Here is an 11,260-nt window from a genome sequence, read left to right on the forward strand (position 1 = left end):
GACAGTTAAGTTCAGAGATGAGCGGCTGATGTATTTTACATCTAGCACTTTGTGGTTATGTATTTTACGTCATGTATTGGAGATGCTATTAGAATTCTACTCAGGTTAACATTGTTCGTTGTCTCTCTTGTCCTGCTTCAGCCACGGCGTCGTACAACTCATCGGAGCTGCTCCAACAACGAAACCCTCCATCACAGCGGAGCAGTACCTCGGGCTCCATCTCCAGACGCCTAAGATCTTCTTCGCCTCCTCCGATAACAAAGTCAGCCGGAGCATCCTCACGGGACAACCCAATCACGCTGATGTCGACATGGCTTCGCCAAAGAGGTTGTACACTTGTTGCATCTCTTTTTTACTCTACATGTTATATATCTTGTCCACTGAGCACACGGATTTGTTCCTTTAGTGTCTCCTTGAAAGAAAAAACGTAGGAATTTTAATTTTCACTTGTCCTCCTTTTCAAATTCCTATTCATAAAGCACAAGACTAAGATATAGTAGCATAATAGCATTATAACCGTACATTTTCTTGTGGTTTGACTTAATCTCACCACGCTTCTTTGCATCCCGTGATCTTCCAATTGTTGTGAATCAAACACCCAGATTGGTAGAAATCCTGTGTTTTTAAATTCTCTATTTTGCACGTGCATTCCTATCCTATTCCTGTCTATTTCCTATCCCTGCATTGTTGGAATCCTCCAATTCAAACGAGCCCTTACAGAATTACTTCTCTTATAGATAGTTGTCAAAGAAAACCTTGTGTGGCTTGTCCCGCTCCTGCTGCGCCGTCATCCACCCCAGCTCAGTTGCTCCAACGACAGAAGGGTCCAGCATATCAGGGATCCGGCCTCCTGACTGTCTTTCGCCGCCTCAGATCTTCTTCCCCGCCTCTGGCAGCCATGAAAACTACATTACCATCATCAACCAAGCAGATGACCTCGAGGACTACACGTGTCCGCAAGAGAGGTCGCACTCTTTCGTGTCTGCTTACGTTATGCATCGCTTAATATTACATGCTACTTTATCGTCCTGTTCACCAATTAGACCGTGAGTTAGCTCCAAACTAATGGTAAAACTTGAGGTTTGAAATGGTTGTGGGGTACATATTGGGGCCGCAATCAATAGTATCTATCTACTACCTGGTTAATCTCCGGTGTCTACTATGAGTTTCATGTTGGGTGGGAAACAAACAGTAAAGAAGCCATTATCTGTATTTTTTAACTGAAGCCATTATCTGCCTGCTATTATTGGTTTTGGGTCTATCCACAGGTTGCTACCATCACTCTGGATTTCTGCATGCACTCCTTACATAATCTCACTATGTTTTATTCCTATGCATGACAGTTATTGTAAACAATGGAACTGAACATGTAGAGCAAAAGAGATGAGCCTTGCGTGGCAATAAAATTGCATGCAGACGTTGCTCCATGGTAGGCGCAAAGGCAGCCCCCCCTCCACGCATTTCGGATTGTAATCAAGAGGAAGATATCTGTTCTGAGGGGGATTCAGAAGGAGAAGACAACTCCTATTTACCCCCTGAGGTCTTCGTTCTAACTTGCATGCTGATGTTGGTTATATCATGCATATGGTGTCTTGCATTGCTTACTTTATACATCAAATATGTCATCTGCTTAGTTTAGAAATCCTTTGTGCGAATGCCATCTATTTAGTTTATTCATCGTTTATGTGAATTATGCAACGCCATCTTGGTTAGCCAGGCATCATAAATGTGAATTTTGCAGTGCCATCCTTCTTAGCCAGTCATCTTATATGTAATTTATATCAGGCCATCATTTTTTTCGTTACATATTACATTTGTCAACAATGTTAGTACATTCAACTGCTCTTCGTGTGCATCAGCCATTTGACACGATGATGGCAAATTGTGCAGTGAAAACAAGGTCTTCAGAGCAGACTATGCTATCTGACGAAGCACATATCTCGCTGGTTATGGATAGCTCCTCAGAGGAGGATTCAGAGACAGATAACCAGTCCTATCCCCCCCCCACGAGGTGTATGCTCTAACTTGGCAGGGTTATGTTGCTCATATCATGCGTACGGTGTCTCGGATTGCTATGTCATTTGATTAGTTTAGACATGCTTTGTGTGAATGCCACCTGTTCAGTCTCTAATTACCATATATGTGAATTATGCATTGTCATCTTGTTGAAAGACATTATATATGTGAATTATACAATGCTATCTTGTTGCAAAGGCATTATTATGTGAATTATGCAATGCCATGTTGTTTAGCCAATCAACATGTATGTGAATTATATCCTGCTATCATTTTTTTGTATTACGTGTTCCATTTGTCGACAACGTTTGTATATTCAACTACTCTTCCTGTGCATCAACCATTTGAAGCGGTGATGGAAATAACTGGAGTGCAAACAAGGTATTCAGAGCAGACAATGCTACCTGCTAAAGCAGACATCTTGCTGGTTACAGAGAGCTCCTCAGTGGAGGATTCAGAGACTGATGACCAGCCTATTTCCCCCTTGAGGTCTATGCCCAAACTTTGCAGGGTTATATTACCCATGTCATGCAGTCTTGCATTGCTTAGTTTTTACATCATATATGGATTGCCATCTGCTTACTTGCTTACTATATAAATCATATATTTGAATTATATCATGCCATCATGTTTACATAGTACATACACATCATCTATCTGAATCATGGCATGGCAACCCATTTAATAAAGACATCATATAGTTATATCATCTCATCCTATTTAGTGTTTACAGTCATCATATTTTGAAGTATGGCATTCTATCCGTTAATGTATGTGAATTATGGCACGCCAACTTATTTAATAAACACATTATATAGTTATATCATGTCATCCTGTTTACAGATTCTCATATTTTGAACTATGTCTTTCCATCTTTTTTAGTTAGCCATCATAATGTGAAATTGTGTCATGATATCCTGTTTTGTTAGCCATCATATATGTGAAATTGTGTCATGCTATCCTGTTTGGTTAGATAACATAAATATGAATTATTTCATGCCCTCTTTTATTCCCCACTATCCATTGCACCTGAATCAGTTCGTCTTCTTCAGTCTCAACTTCAAGTTGAAAGACATCGATTAGATGTGCTACAATAGAAAGCCAAAGAACTGAGGAAGTCCCTGCAGAATTCAGATGCATATTTCCTGGTGCAATAGCAAGCGCTGGAGGATTTAAGCGCCAAACAAGAGAAAGTTAATAAGCTTGCTAAGCATCTTGCCAGCATTTTGGGTACCCAGGATATTGTTTCTTGAGATCTTCTGAAGTGGTTTCAGTTCTGGATTTGTTTTGCTGCGGCATTTATTTGCGCTGGTCGCCAACTTTGACAACCAGTGTATATGATATGCTGCTTTGTTCCCTATATTTGCACTAGTGGCAAACTTTGACGCCAAGTGGATGTAATATGTGTAATAGCCGTGATAGCCTAGCGTTAGTTGCTTGATTATATATTTCCTTGTTGTCTTGTTTATTTGTTTGCTTGTAGTCATTGCAGTTCTTTTTCCGCGGTTTGCTAGTGGTTGCAATAACCTATTTTTTAAAACTAGGGCACAATAACCATGGGCTAATATTTACTCTAGTGACACTGGACCTCCTACGGGCCGTAGAAACAGTGGGCCTTCTACGGGCCGTAGAAACAATGGGCCTTCTACGGGCCGTAGAAACATAGGCCTTTTGCGGGCCGTATCATCAATGGGCCTTATACGGGACATATGATGAATTGGCCAAACATGGGCCAAACAGACCGCATTATGGCCGTAAACGGGCTAGAGTTGGAATCGTCCCTTCATGGGCCGACCATAACGAGCCATCGTTAATAGGCCGAATTTGATGACGCTATGAAAATGACCCAACGTATTAACGAACCACAAACGGGCCGACTGTAACCACAGGCTGAATTTGGCCTACAAGCAGAAAATGACAGTATTGGGCCGTAAGTAAACGAATGCTGGAAATGAGCCCAAGAATAAATGGGCTCTGAGAAGGCCGAAAGATAAATGGGCTGGAAACGGCCCAATGGAATAACGGGCCGTTAATGGGTATAAGGTGATACACTGTTCAGTACGGGCCAGTTTCACAACGGGCCGTTAATGGGTGTAAAGTGATACACTCTTCATTACGGGCCAGTTTCACCACGGGCCGTTAATAGGCCAAGAGTTACAAAGGGCCTCATATGGGCCGAAAGACGTCATGGGCCATACATGGGCCAGAAGTGAAACCGGGCTGTAATCATGTTGGATGGCCGAGTTGATGTTATTGGGCCTAACTCGGATAGGGCGTAACAGGCCTTGGGTTAGCGGGCTGTAAATGGGCTATATGTGAATAGGCCGTTAACAGGCTTTCCATGGGCCGACCTTTTCACAGAAATGGGCCTCTATTGGGCCGTGCCAAATGTCGAAGTATTATAGGCGCCTTCTGTCCAGTGAGTGGATGACATCTGTCCCAATGATGAGCCGACACGTGTTTCCTCCAGCCAGTGATGATTTTACACGTGGAAAATCCCCATTGGTCGGGGCTGTTAACGGGTTATCGGATCCAAAACGCAACCCGATAGCTTAACGGTGTTCCGTTATGGTAGATGCCACGTGTCGGTCACCCTTGATGAAAGCACTTATGTGATGCGTGATTTATTGTCATGGAAGTGGACACTTCCGTGATGACAATTTTGGTAATGTCATGGAACACTTCTACGACATCATAGGTATGACTATCTTGATTCTGTCATAAAATCGTCATGGATGTACATGCATGAGAAAAAACGCGACCTACTGTGACAAACACGTATCATCACGAAAGTGTATTTTTTGTAGTGATGGCAATCCCTACTCCTCATGTTGATATCAATTGATGGGCATCTCCATAGCCCATTGATTATCCTCGTCAATGTGAGACTTTCTCCTTTTTTTGTCTTCTCCATACAATCCCCATCATCATATTCTATTCCACCCATAGTGCTATATCCATGGCTCACGCTCATGTATTGCGTGAAGGTTGAAAAAGTTTGAGATTATTTAAGTACGATATAATTGCTTGGCTTGTCATCGGGGGTGTAGAATTTGGGAATATTTTTGTGTGACGAAAATGAAGCATAGACTAACTATATGATTTTGCAGGGATGAACTTTCTTTAGCCATGTTATTTTGAGAAGACATGATTGCTTTGATTAGTATGCTTGAAGTATTACTATTTCTTTTGTCAATATGAAATTTTATTTTGAATTATTTTGATCTGAACATTCATGCCACAATAAAGAAAATTACATTGAGAATTATGCTAGGTAGCATTCTACATCAAAAATTCTGCTTTTATCATTTACCTACTCGAGGACGAGCATGAATTAAGCTTGGGGATGCTTGACACGTCTCCAACATATCTATAATTTTTGATTGTTCCTTGCTACTATATTACCTGTTTTGGATGTTTATGGATTTTATTTTACACATCTATTATATAATTAAGACAAAAGCCAAATAAAACACCAGGTTCTTCCACATAAGATGAAATAATATACATCGTTGATTAGTAATATTTACGGCTGAGATTTAACGATATTATGTTACATACAAATATTCTAGACATGCACTATTTTGCACATGTTAAATCTGTCACGTACAAGTACCTATGATGGAAACAGGGCAAGAAAAAGAAAACCACGTATAAAAGGACAGCTTAAAGTTTGGAAGCCATCCTCACGTTTGTTATATGTCCACACGGACAGCAGACAGCTAATCAATTCCGATTTGAGTTTTGTTATAAGAGGAGGAAACAGAAAACTCTCACAGCCAAACCAGGATTTGCCAATGGTGGAGATTAATACGTACATGTACAACACACTTGATTGATTTCTGGTATAAAAAAAAAACGCAGGACACGGACACATAACATACACAAAGGTTGATTGATTTCCAATGAGAAGGATACGTTCTCAAAAAAACAGAACTAAGCCATGCTGAAACCACCCTCAAAAAAGGAAAATAGTCCACGCTGAAACCCAAGCCGCTCCTCTTAGCAGCTCCTTCCTGCTGAGAAGATTTCCGATGACGCAGCAAGTTTAAATCTTTGCCGCCGCTACCGTGTGTCCCGGATAAATGCCGGATAAATGTCAAGGAGCCCAATAGATCCGTGGCAGTATTGCCATCGCTGTCAACGGAGCCATCCCGGCAGCTGTGCAGACGCAACGCACTGATCTTCGCTAACTCCGTCAGATAAACGACGGTGGCCTCGGACCTTGCAGGTTCTAGATATCGTGCTGCCCAGATAAACGTGCAGCCTTTCCTAAGCACAGGCACCGGTGACGGCAAAGCTAACTCCTCATCCTACTTCCTTTTTCTTCCACCGACCAACAAATCCTCAAGCGAGATGCCGCCGACTGATTGCATGTACTGTTGGCTTCTTAACGTAACATAATCTCTTCTCCGCTCCCCTCATGAAAGTCAAGAAATGAATATCTACCGCCAAAGTGAAAGGTAGCAGTCCATCGCTTAGGTCGACCTGCCAGAGTCTATGGTGACTCTTACGGATAATTTTGATTACTGAGGATGTGCGGTGGTGGTAGCACATCACCGTGTTCCTGCAAAAAGATGTCTCTCTCCTTATGCTTTCATCAGTCGTGCAAACAAACCAGTTGCTTATAATTCTGCACTATAAACAAGATGTGTGCAATCTGCTGTCACAATGGAACAGGACAAAGAATCCCTTGCAATCATCTACGAGGTAAGCATGCTGGCCTTGGTTTATTTATTTTTCATTGCCATTTTTATGCACAAATAAAACGATGTTGTACCAGATCCAAAATTATTTTTCTTACCCATATGAATCTGGGGATATTTTTTCTTAGGCTGAATATGGCGTAGCTTGGTTACTTGAAATTATGTCCATATGTGGTAATATAATAAGTACTATATATTATGGTCGATTGAATTTCTTTTCAATACTCTACATCTATTAATTTTGAGAGCATTGAAAAGAAATTCAATCGACCATAATAGATAATACTGCCAGAGGTGCATACGTACCGAGCCCAGGGTATTCACGACAGCAGCATATGCGTGAGATGCCTAGAGAATCTAGGGTACTAAGGATGCCTGACAACATAGCGGATCCAGCGTATTATTGAGAGCAGCATACACATTCAGATGAGTAGCAAAATTGAAGTCTGAACATTACAAGTATATACCTTCAACTAAAGAAAAAACCCTCTCTATCTTTGTCCAAGATAATCCATGGTTCATGTTGCTTCACAGATTAACCATGGCATGCGGCAGTCTCAGCCATCACATCTGCAAGTTTGGCACGACAGAGAAGTCATAGGTCATCCAGACACTTGGTAGGTGTGGCTTCCCAACAAGTGCAGACGCACGGATGGAAGGTGTACAATATCAAGAAGCTATGCATGCACAACAATGGCCATTGACTAGATCTGGATATGACACATCGCCTGCGATTGCCTAGCATAAGGTCTCTAATGAGCCCATGTGAAAATTACGATACCGCCTTCATGAAGATGATGAATACAGTTTCGCACCGTGAGTTTACGGTAATTTGTGATATCGATCTAGCATGTCACAAGCAAGGTCCATGATAAGTAGGTACAGTGCAATTGATCTAGCAAGCAGCGATGATGTTGAAACGCCATGAGACGTGGACCTTGAATCTAATATATCAGTTTATCTTTGAGACTACTGTACAGATAGGAAAAAAACATGTCTATGCCAAGCAATGTAAAACTACACAAACCAAGGTATATCAGTAGGAGGTAAAGATTAAATATTCTTTTAGTATGAGTACATCACATACTTTTAAGTATCAATGCAGACTTCCCGCACAATGAATGATAATACACATTACTTCTCGAAGAAACAACTTGAGGTGTACTTGCGGTATAAGTTGCACTCTCATTATTTTGAATAAACTGAATTATAAAGGGTCAAATTTGTTAAATTTTGCATTTAAAATAAAACAAATTCCAAGCAGGTAATCCCTTAATTTATTTTTACTTTGCATATAGGTTTTGTCATAAAGTCAATCTTTGTAGTGTATGACAAGGTTTATGGGAAAAAGTAACAGCGTTCACAATACCAAATCAATATCATTAGATGTATCATGAATTCAATTTTCATGTTGTATAACTTTAATATTGTGAATATTTTTTAACAAAACACATCAGTCAGTAATACTAAAGTTATATAGGATGAAAATTGATTTCGTGATGTATCTAATGATATTGAGTTGGTATTGTGAATGACCATGTATTTAAGGAGAACCAGTGTCAATGTAACATCCCTCGGGGTCAGATGTACTAAAACTTCAACGTCCATATAGGTTACTTAAAAGAGTAAATTTCCCTAAAATGACAACCGTAGGCAAGCACAATATAAAAATCACTCTTGAATTTTGCAATAGCTGGTACCGAAGGAGAACTGTTAAACAAGGAACAATCGAATGTATGTTGCATGTAAGGAAATACCATAAAAGACTCACACCACCTCAGATATTAAAACAAAGGAATACCCATGTTCAAGTGGGCATATTATATCATATAAAAATAGTTGTCACTTAGCAAAAAATCGTATAAATTTAGCAAAAGATACAAGTTAATGCAAAACTATAGTTAACAAATCAAAATGAACAAGCTATGACGAGAGTAAGCAATCCATATATTAATTTTAGTGTTTATGCACAAGTGATTCCAAGATGTATAAAAGAAGAGAAAATAAACTTGAAGTACATGTCAGCTCATTGATTTAATCCTTGGTTGAAAATATATCAAAATAACTATGGAAAGATGAACAATAAGGGGGTGAGGATTGTATAAGAGAATGATGTATATGTGTATGTTATGATTTTGCATGCCAGGCTACGGACCTTCGGATTTTCATTGTGACACACCAAAGTCAATACCAATACAAGTTCTACATGATGCAAGTGTGATACACCATTATATGTAATTTCATATGTCTATCTCATAAGTACACCAACACGTAAATGTGATCATATTAGATATGTAAAAATATGAGGAAGATAACTTATATATTAAAAAATCTAGCCGCGCAAATGCGCGGGTCACCCTGCTAGTTTATATCATTTCTGGGTCGAACCTACTAACCGGAGGTCTAGCCCGTATTGCTGTTTTTTTGCCTATTTCAGTATTTCGAAGAAAAGGAATATCAAACAGAGTCCAAACGGAATGAAACCTTTGGGAGCGTGATTTTGGAACGAATGTGATCCAGAGGACTTAGAGTGCAAGACAAGCAGCAGCCGAGGCGGCCAGAAGATAGGAGGGCGCGCCCACCCCCTCTGGGTGCACCCCCTGTCTCGTGGGCCCCTCGGCCGGCCACTGACGTACTTCTTCCTTCTATATATACCCATGTACCCCGAAAACATCCAGGGAGCCAACAAAAAACAATTTCCACCACCGTAACCTTCTGTATCCGCGAGATCCCATCTTGGAGCCTTCGACGGCGCTCCGCCGGAGGGGGAATCGACCATGGAGGGCTTCTACATCAACACCATAGCCCCTCCGATGAGTTGTGAGTAGTTTACCATAGACCTTCGGGTCCATAGTTATTAGCTAGATGGCTTCTTCTCTCTTTGTGGATCTCAATACCATGTTCTCCCCCTCTCTTGTGGAGATCTATTTGATGTAACTCTTTTTGCGGTGTGTTTGTCGAGATCCGATGAATTGTGGGTTTATGATCAAGTTTATATATGAGAAATATTTAAATCTCCTCTGAATTCTTTTATGTATGATTGAGTTATCTTTGCAAGTCTCTTCGAATTACCAGTTTGGTCTGGCCTACTAGATTGATCTTTCTTGCCATGGGAGAAGTGCTTAGCTTTGGGTTCAATCTTGCGGTGTCTTTTCCCAGTGACAACAGGGTCAGCAAGGCACGTATTGTATTGTTGCCATCGAGGATAAAAAGATGGGGTTTATATCATATTGCATGAGTTTATCCCTCTACATCATGTCAGCTTTCTTAATGTGTTACTCTGTTCTTATGAACTTAATACTCTAGATGCATGTTGGATAGCGGTCGATGTGTGGAGTAATAGTAGTAGATGCAGCAGGAGTCGGTCTACTTGTCACAGACATGATGCCTATATACACGATCAGGCCTAGATAATATCATAATTATTTGCTTTTCTATCAATTGCTCGACAGTAATTTGTTGACCAACCGTAATACTTATGCTATCTTAAGAGAAGCCTCTAGTGAAACCTATCGCCCCCAGGTCTATCTTTTATCATATAAGCTTTCAATCTACTTTTATTTGCATCTTTACTTTTCGCATCTATATTATAAAATACCAAAAATATATTTATCTTATCATATTATCTCTATCAGATCTCACTTTCGCAAGTGGCCGTGAAGGGATTGAAAACCCCTTTACTGCGTTGGTTGTGAGTTTGTGACGCCCCCGATTCAATCGTACACTGATCATGCACGCAAACATGTATGATCAAGATCAGGGACTCACGGGAAGATATCACAACACAACTCTGAAACATAAATAAGTCATACAAGCATCATAATACAAGCCAGGGGCCTCGAGGGATCGAATACAAGTGCTCGATCATAGGCAAGTCAGCGGAAGCAACAATATCTGAGTACAGACATAAGTAAACAAGTTGCCATAAGATGGCTAGCACAAACTAGATACAGATCGAAAGAGGCGCAGACCTCCTGCCTGGGATCCTCCTAAACTACTCCTGGTCGTTGTCAGTGGCCTGCACGTAGTAATAGGCACCTCCAGAGTAGTAGTCGTCATCGACGGTGGCGTCTGGATCCTGGGCTCCAACGTCTGGTTGCGGCATCCGAGAAGAAGAGGAAAACAGGGGAAAAGAGGGAGCAAAGCAACCGTGAGTACTCATCCTAAGTACTCGCAAGCAAGGAGCTACACTACATATGCATGGGTATATGTGTAAGGAGGCAATATGAGTGGACTAAACTGCAGAATGCCAGAATAAGAGGGGGGTAGCTAGTCCTATCGAAGACTACACTTCTAGGAGCCTCCGTCCTGCAGCATGTAGAAGAGAGTTGAGTGAAGTCCTCCAAGTAGCATCGCATAGCATAATCCGACCCGGCGATCCTCCCCTCGCCGCCATGTGGAAAAGCGATCACCGGGTTGTCTGTGGAACTTGTCTGGGTGTGTTTTATTAAGTGTCCGGTTCTAGTTGTAATAAGGTCAAGGTACAACTCTAGGTCGTCCTTTTACCGAGGGACACGGCTATTCGAATAGATTAACTT

The sequence above is a fragment of the Triticum aestivum genome, chromosome 3B, assembly GCF_018294505.1.
Source record: "Triticum aestivum cultivar Chinese Spring chromosome 3B, IWGSC CS RefSeq v2.1, whole genome shotgun sequence".
Taxonomy (NCBI): Eukaryota; Viridiplantae; Streptophyta; class Magnoliopsida; order Poales; family Poaceae; genus Triticum; species Triticum aestivum.